General features: G+C 37.4%; 1 pseudogene; it reads left to right on the top strand.

The window, feature by feature from the left end:
• The first annotated feature begins 662 nt into the window (after positions 1–662).
• LOC140512500 (NADH dehydrogenase [ubiquinone] iron-sulfur protein 8, mitochondrial pseudogene) lies at positions 663–1,555 on the top strand (annotated as a pseudogene).
• Positions 1,556–8,732: the final 7,177 nt, after the last annotated feature.

The following is an 8,732-nucleotide window of genomic DNA, read 5'->3' on the forward strand; positions in this document are numbered from 1 at the left end:
ACAATTGAGAAAAATAGCATTTAACTGAAAAATAAAAAAAAAAAACATCCCATAAAGACAAAGGTACTAAAACAGGAGAACTGCATAGAGAGATTATAACTGAATTCCAGTGATAATAATGACAAAATCTCTCAGAATTTCCCAGTTGACAAGGTAAAGAGATAAATTGAATTAGAGTGGAATTTTTTAATTAATAGAGTAGATGATAACATTCTACTTCTTGAGAAAATTAATTTAAGTAAGTTATTTTATACAAAAGATAGTAGCAAGTTTACTTGACTGGGAAAGAAAAATTTCACTTTGGCAAGATAATTTTGTTGTTGTTGTTGTTGTGTTTTGGCAAATCTAGAGAAATCAGTCCTGGAATATTTTAAGTTCTGTCTCTTACTTTCAACATATCCTTTTAAAAATTGGCTCAGAGACCTGTTTTTGGTATTGGTGTCGGACTTGTTGTACCCTTCAGTTCTTTATCTGCTTCTCAAGAAAATGTTAGCTTGATTTTCAAAGGTAAATTTCATAGAGAATGATAAACATGAAAAATAGAATCACACAAGTACAATTCACATAAATCTAATCTTTTGAATATAAATCAAATATTAACTTGTTTTAAGTTATTTATTACAATAATATAGAAATTACTGGGGTCACGACGTGGCTCCTCAGCCCCTTCACCCGGGGCTTCCCTCCCCCTCACCCCAGGAGACCAAACCAGGTTCCAGGGGACTGGAAGGGAGCAGTCCAAGGTCAGGAGCAGAGCCGGGCCCCCCGGCCCCGCCCCCAAGGGGCCCCTCCCCGCCAGGCCCTGCCGGGCACACGATGAGCACCTCTAACATGACTTTGCTGCGTGTCCTTTCCCGGGTGGCAGGCACAGGACCAGGCCTGGCCAGAGGTCTACACAGCAGTCTCTCCTCCACCTCTTCCTACAAGTATGTAAATATGAAGGAACCCACTATGGATATGAAGTCTGTGACTGACCGTGCAGCCCACACACTGCTGTGGACAGAGCTCTTCCGAGGCTTGGGGATGACTCTGAGTTACCTGTTCCGGGAGCCCGCCACCATCAACTATCCGTTTGAGAAGGGCCCTCTGAGCCCACGTTTCCGAGGGGAGCATGCCTTGAGGTGCTACCCTTCAGGGGAGGAGCGGTGTATCGCCTGCAAACTCTGTGAGGCTGTCTGCCCAGCCCAGGCCATCACCATTGAGGCTGAGCCCAGGGCGGAGGGCAGCCGCAGGACAACCCGCTATGACATCGACATGACCAAGTGTATCTACTGTGGCTTCTGCCAGGAAGCCTGCCCCGTGGACGCCATTGTGGAGGGCCCCAACTTTGAATTCTCCACGGAGACCCATGAGGAGCTGCTTTACAACAAGGAAAAACTTCTGAATAACGGGGACAAGTGGGAGGCCGAGATTGCTGCCAACATCCAGGCCGACTTCCTGTACCGGTGAGGCCGGAGCTGCCAGCCCCCCCTTCTCACCCAGTCCTGGCCGAGGGCAGCTGCCCCCTCCTCTGTCTGGGCCCCCAGAATAAAACCTGCAAACCTGAAAAAAAAAATAATATAGAAATTACTATGATTTTAAGACTGTTATATTAATTGAGCTCACTGCATGTGTATCCATAATGCATATTTGTCTCAGTTTATTCTTAAAAAGAATAGTACTCCATTTATAAATCTACAGTCAAATACAAGCCAAGACACAGGTTGGAATATTCATCTATCATTGGGGATAATTATAGTTAGAATGCCAAAGCTCAAGCTAGAAAGAGGCAGCAAAGCAGACATACGGAGCCTATTGTCCATTATTTCTGGGGAAATTTGTTAAAGGCATTTCTGTACCTTTATTAGCCCTCTGGAAGCTCCTTTCTTTGATAATTTATTATTTATTAAGTCACTTTGAAGACTTGCTGCATCAGAGACTCAGTCTCATGACTTTATTGTCTATTGCCTTCTGGTTGTTAAAAAGACCTCCTTTCCTATCAGTAGCAGACTTAGGCACCTGTGCTACAGGAATTTCCTCCCCATTTGGTCCACTGCCTTCAGTATCTCCCCAATTCAATCTACCCTTCACGTAGCTTCCAAAGTAATTTTCCTAAAGCATAAGTCTGACAATTTCACAATGATAAGCAACTCCTGAAGTTGCTTATCATTTATAGTGTCTAATATATATTTCTGTTTGGAATGTAAAATTTTGCAACTTGTCCTCTTTCTATCTTCCAAGTCTTTATAGATTGTACTACATAGTCTACAGTAAAGCTAAACTGACCAATTTTTTGTTCCTTACCTGAAACATTCTATTTCCTTGCTTTTTATTGTTGCCTTCAAAGTAGTCATTCTTCATGCCTGTAATTCTCTTTTTCCTTGCCTACCCCTCTTAGAATCCTTGGATTCCTTCAAGATAGCCTAGATGCCATTCTTTTCAGGCAACCTTTCCCAGTTCTTTAAACTGTTAGTTCCTTTCCATAGAAGGCTACATCCCATATACTCTTTATTTATCTTGCATACACTTATTTGTGTGCATTTTTTCTCTTTCACAGAATAGTCCTGGAAGGCAGGGATTATTTTTGCTTTTGTACTATAGCGCTAGAGCTTTATACAATACCTGATATATTGTGCTTTAAAAATGCATGTTAGTTGATTGACTTGCTGATCTAGGGATTCAATTTCATCCCTACAATATTATTAATTTCACAAATTTTCAAGATGAAATTTTTTAATATAATGTGTTCCAAAAATCTTAATACAGTATGAAATTCTAATAGCTTAAAATAGCTTTATGTTTCAATATCATAAAATTACATTGAATTCTGGGATACCCTGTATACTTTATAATACATGTCAAGTGAAAACATGATGTAAATAAATGTGATCTAATTTAAAGATATAATTAATAGACTAGTTCATTAATGACTTTTCTCCTCTTTTTTCAGAACTATAAAATAAAATTATTAGTGACCTTAAAGTAATTATGACCTAAAGTAATGGTATAGCACATGATTGCATCACCTTTTCATAATGCTATTTTTCTGCATTGATCTTCTGATTTAAAGCAACCTTGAATTCTAAATCTTGCACTTAGGTCCTGTTATACTGCTTCCACCAGATATGGGACATTGATATTTCTTGAAAAGTTTAATCTATTAAAATGGCAATTTACTTTCTGAGACCTGACTTTTAAAATTTTAAATCTATTGAAAGATAATTCACCTCCTTGGGCTTGACTTTAAAAAAATTGCCCACAGATATTTAATATGGGTTCAAAATCATAGAGTTCCTCTCTACAAAGAAAATGGAAAAATACCTACCTACAATATATCATGCCTTTTATATGAATAAAATTAGACAATTAGATGTATACAGATGAATAATATTCACATATCTATGCATAATATTAAGTCTTACCTTAGATGGTATTATGATAAACTAAGAAGAAAAATTTAGCTTTAATAGAATTGATTATGAAGAAATAATTTTCCTGGGCATGTTTTCAAGAAATGCATTGTAAATCCTCTTTTTAAAATGTATCACAATATTAAAAAAATATTTTATATGTAAGTACGTAACAGCTAAATATGTAATACTTTAATCCTCCTCCTCAAACCTGAACCTTCAACTTCCCTTAGTCTCACATATCCAATTAGTTGCCAAGTACTATTGATTTTAATCCCACAACATATCTCACATCTATCCTAATCTCTCCACTCACTTGGCGATCATGCTACTTCAGCCATTTCATCTTGACTACTGCAATATAGCCTAGGCAGGTGGATGGTACAATAGATAAGAGCATTGAGCTTGAAATCAGGAAAACTCATCTTCATGAGTTTTAATCTGGCCTCAGACACTAGCTGTGTAGCCATGGGCAGGCCATTTAACCCTAAAATTCAAAAGTAGGATATGATCAAGGAAAATTAGAACCTCCATGGTGAGGGATTGGTTAGATATTGAAGATGCCAAGATCATCTACTACAGCCCAAACCATCACTGATCATCTTAACTTTTTCTTGCGACTGACCCCACTGACTCTGAGAGAATAAGCTCAACAACTTTGTGCAACTCTGTCCAACTTAAATTCAATTTATGCAGGAATCAAAAGACATCACCTGTTACCTTTTGCCATTTTTACCTTTTTCAAACTTCTGTGAGTAAGTGATGAAGTACATGTATGGATACATTGGAAGCTGTAGCACAATCCTGTACATAGGCAGCACAGGCCAAAGGATCATCTTCTCACTAAACAGCAGCAGCAGTGGCATTCAGCATCCCCCTGGTGTCTGGAAGCTTTTTTTTATAGAATGATACTGGTTACCTGTTGGTGTGAAGAAAGGACCAGAAAAGGGGCCCCAAAATTGTCTGTATCACCTACCATGGCCTGCTTACTGCAGCAGGCAAAGATTGCATCCTGTGGAAGAAACACACACAAAAATTATACAAAAACTTTCACAAACATAATACCACTCACCATTGGTACATGGAATACATACCTGCTTATGGATACCATGAAATCCAGTAGACCTGAAAGATGTTCCAAGAGAACTCAACAAGCATCACATCCAAAGAAAAGTCCTGAGTGAAACAAGACTGGAAAATGAAGTCCAGCTTACCAGTGTCAGAACTGGACACATGTTTTTCTGGAGAAGTCACAGTGAAGGGGAGTGTCATGAAGCTTACATAGGTTTTGCAATCAAAACTGTTCTAGCTAACAAGTTTGTATGACTACCAAGAGGAGTGAATGACAGGTTCGTGATAATGAGATCCCCACTTGCAATAAAGCGGCATGCTACCATCATCAGTGTGTGTGCTCAGAACATGACAACCCCTGATATATCAAAGAAAAATTGTGAAGACCTGATGACCCATATCATCAATATGACAAATAGAGAAATAAAAGAGCATAAGATTATAATCCTGGGACACTTTAATGCAAGAGTAGGTAGAGACTACCCTGAATGACAAAGAGTTTTTGGGAGGAATGGAGTCAGAACCACCAAGAACAATGGTCAGTTACTACTGAAGACGACCTTCTCATCACTAACACTGCCTTCCATTTACTTAAACACAATAAAAATGTATGGATGCTTCCTCACATCACAGCAAACATTAACATTTAACAAATTATCTCATTATAAAGAGAAGAGTCAAACATGGTGTGAGAATCCCTAGGGCAATGTGCTGGACTGATCATTGACTTATCTTCTCCAAGCTAAATATTTGAATTCAACAAAAGTAGCAGCACCAATGCAAGAAGACTTAATGTTAGCATATTAGAGTAAATCTCTAAGTGGGAACAGTTTGTTGCTAACTTGAAAGGAAAGCTGACCCAACACACAGTTGGCAACAGTGGAGAAGAAAAGGAGTGGGCAACTCTCAGAGATTTGGTGTACAGCACTGCATTTACTCATCTGGGCCATTATTCGTGAACATGTTGCCCTGAACACTATTTATTTACCAGAGACCTATGGTACATTTCACCTACTCAGTGCTGATGGAGCCACATTGATTAGTGATAAGGACACAGTCCAGAGACATGGGTTGAATACTTCCATAGTGTTCTCAACCAACTATCATAAATCAGTGCTAAAGCCATTGACCCTGTAATCCAGCCCGAAGTCATTCCCTCTCTCGCTGAATTTCCAACTAAAGAAGAAGTCTTGAATGCCATTAGGCTCCTTTCATGTAACAAAGTACCTGATGTTGATTCTATTCTAGCTGAGATTTACAAGGCAGGAGTTCCATTACTTATAAAAAAGCTGAATGAAATCTTCTGGGTTATATGGCAAGGGTTATCCCCTAGGATGCCTCTGTTGCCCATCTTGATAAAGGTAAAGGAAATAGACTGTCCTGTGACAATAACAGTGTGGTCTCCTTCTTATTCATTGTTGGAAATAGTCTTGCCTGATTCTTCCTTAATTGGTTGATCCTTCACATGGAAGATAGTAGTCTACCCAAGTGTCAATGCGGCTTCAGAAAAGGTCTAGGAAAGGTCACTATGGTGTTTGCTACTCAACAACTCCAGGAGAAATGTCAGGAACAGAACAGAAGTCTGTACACAACACTTTTCAATTTCACCAAGGTCTTTGATACTGTCAGTCATGGAGATTGTGGAAAATTATATTAAAATTTGCTTGCCCAAAGAAGTTCATCAGTATTTTGTGTTAATTACATGACCCCATGCTTGAATGTGTTCTGGATAATGGACAATGCTGTCTCATTCTCTCAGTCACCAATAGAGTGAAGTAAGGCTTTGTACTTGTTTCAATGCTTTTTAGCATGATATTTTAACAATATTGTCAGATGCCTTTAATGAGGATGAAAATGGCATCAAGTTGAGCTACTGAATGAATTATTCAACTTGAAAAGGCTGCAAACTAAGGCTAATGTGGAGGCAGAGTTGGTGCACATTTTAAAAAAAAATTTATAGATGATTGAGCACTCAAAGCAGCCTCTGAGGCTGAGATACCACAAAATATGGATTGATTCTCTACTGCTTGTGCTAATTTCCGCCTAACAACTACCACCAAGAAAACACAGGTTCTCCACCAGCTAGCACCACACTCTCCATACATGGAATTATTGGATACTGAAAGTAGAGGAGTTTGGAATACTGTGGATAAGTTCACTTACCTTGGCATTATTCATTCTAGGCATGCACACATAGATGATGGGGCTGACTCACTCATTGCCAGAGCTAGCTCAGTGTTTGTGAGGTTCCAAAAGAAGCTGTGGGAAAAAAAACAAAACAAATATTAGAGTGCTTATCAAATTGAAGTTCTACAGAGCCATTTTGTTGACATCATTGTTGTATTTCTCTGAAAACTGCACAGTATACCAGTGCCCTGTTAGGAAAGTGAATTGTTTCCATTTGAATTGCCTTAGGAAGATTCCAAAGATCATCTAACGAGATAAGACACCAGACACAGAGATTCTTTCTTGAGCTAAACTTCCAAGCATTCAAACTTTTCTGCAGAGAGGACAACTCCAATAGACTGACTATGTTTGCCTAAAAGACTATTTTATGAAGAACTCACACAAGGCAAACTCTCACATGGAACTTTGGAATGAATTGTATGACATGAGAAACACTGGCAAAGAGCTTCCCAGCATGGCATGCACATATGAAAGAAGGCACTGTGGTCTATGAGAAAAATCGAATTGCAGTATTTCAAAAGAAACGTGTGACATACAAATTTAGAGACATCTCCACTCCAAATGTTCACATGGACTATTTGTGATCTCATATTGGTCTAATCAGTCATAATTATACACATTGCATCTTGGCTATCATTTTGTTCTTCTTTGAGAACGAAGGACAACAACCAACTAGCCTAGTTAATCTCCTTGACTCAAGTCTCACTCTTATGCAATACAACCTCTGAAGCTTAAAATTCCTCAAGCGCAAGCCTGGCCAAATAATTCTTCAAATCAATAAAATTCAGTGGCTTCTGATTATAAGATCAAATATAAACTCTTCTGTGTGGTACTTAAAGCCTTTTATCATCTGATTAGAGCCTACTTTGGATAACAGCTAAAATTAAAAAAAAAAAAAAACCAATAAGCAGGGGAAATAAGGTTTTGCCTTGATAGCCAAATACCTTTTTCTTAAATTGGAAGTCTATGTCTAGTAGGTTTATTCTTATTTGCAGAATTTAATGGAGGTTCAGATAACAAAAAAAAAAAATACGTTGTGCACTGTTATTTCACTTTCAAGATTATTTTTATAAAGACAATTTATCTAATGAAAGTCTAATGTGAAAGAACATCAACAAATAGTACTTTTTGAAAATCATAACAAAAGTTAAATCCAGCAAAATTATATCTATTTTGAAAGGCATTTATTGATCTTCCTCCAAATTACATGTATGACAATTTAAGATGAGAAATATGGAAATACATAAAAACATAGAAATATAAATGCATAGTTATAATTTGAAATGGCAACATAGGACACTCAAAAACTAAGTCATTGTACTTTCATTTTGTGATTTTTACAAATAGACATCTGAAAGGTTTTAGAAAATAAATCATTGTTTAGAAGTTTGTTTTCTCAGAAGATGTCAAATAACAGGTAAGATTTTGAAGACAGAGTGAAAATCTGAAAAAAAAAAAAATCAATATTGAGACAAGGTAATTTGCAATGACCATATGGAAATACTGCATTTGGATTAACCATTTTGTCTGTCCATAGGTGTTTTAGCAACTATACTCTTGAGGGTGAAGAAGTCTAATTTTGACATATTGTGTTCTTATTGTTTTATAAACTGTCAATGTCAGTGAAAATTTTTCAAAACCTATTTGACTATATCTGCTTTCTTCTATGCAAAATTTGTGCATAATAGAAGTTCTTTTGGGGTAAAATAACTGAATAGATATAGGTTCAAATGTTTTAATATGCAAGATTATAAACCAGGTTCAATAAAATAATAATTTGTAAAAACAATAATTCTAATGAAATAGACACATGAAAATTCCTGAAAAATATAATGAAATGAGATTACAACTTGCTAAATCTTAAAAGTTCTCTTGGATAAACATTTTTGGAAAATCTTGAAGGACTCCCAGGAGCCAAGATGGTGGAATAAGCAGTAAGCTGCTCTCATTCTTCCTTATTTACCTCTAAAAACCCAGAAAGTATTGCCCCAGAAAAAACTGTGAAACAGTAGGGATGGGAGAAAGATGGAGTAGACTTTTAGCCCTGGAGGCTTGGAGAATTAACGGGAAAGGTCCCTCTCACTC

Source organism: Notamacropus eugenii, chromosome 6, assembly GCF_028372415.1.
Source record: "Notamacropus eugenii isolate mMacEug1 chromosome 6, mMacEug1.pri_v2, whole genome shotgun sequence".
Classification (NCBI taxonomy): domain Eukaryota; kingdom Metazoa; phylum Chordata; class Mammalia; order Diprotodontia; family Macropodidae; genus Notamacropus; species Notamacropus eugenii.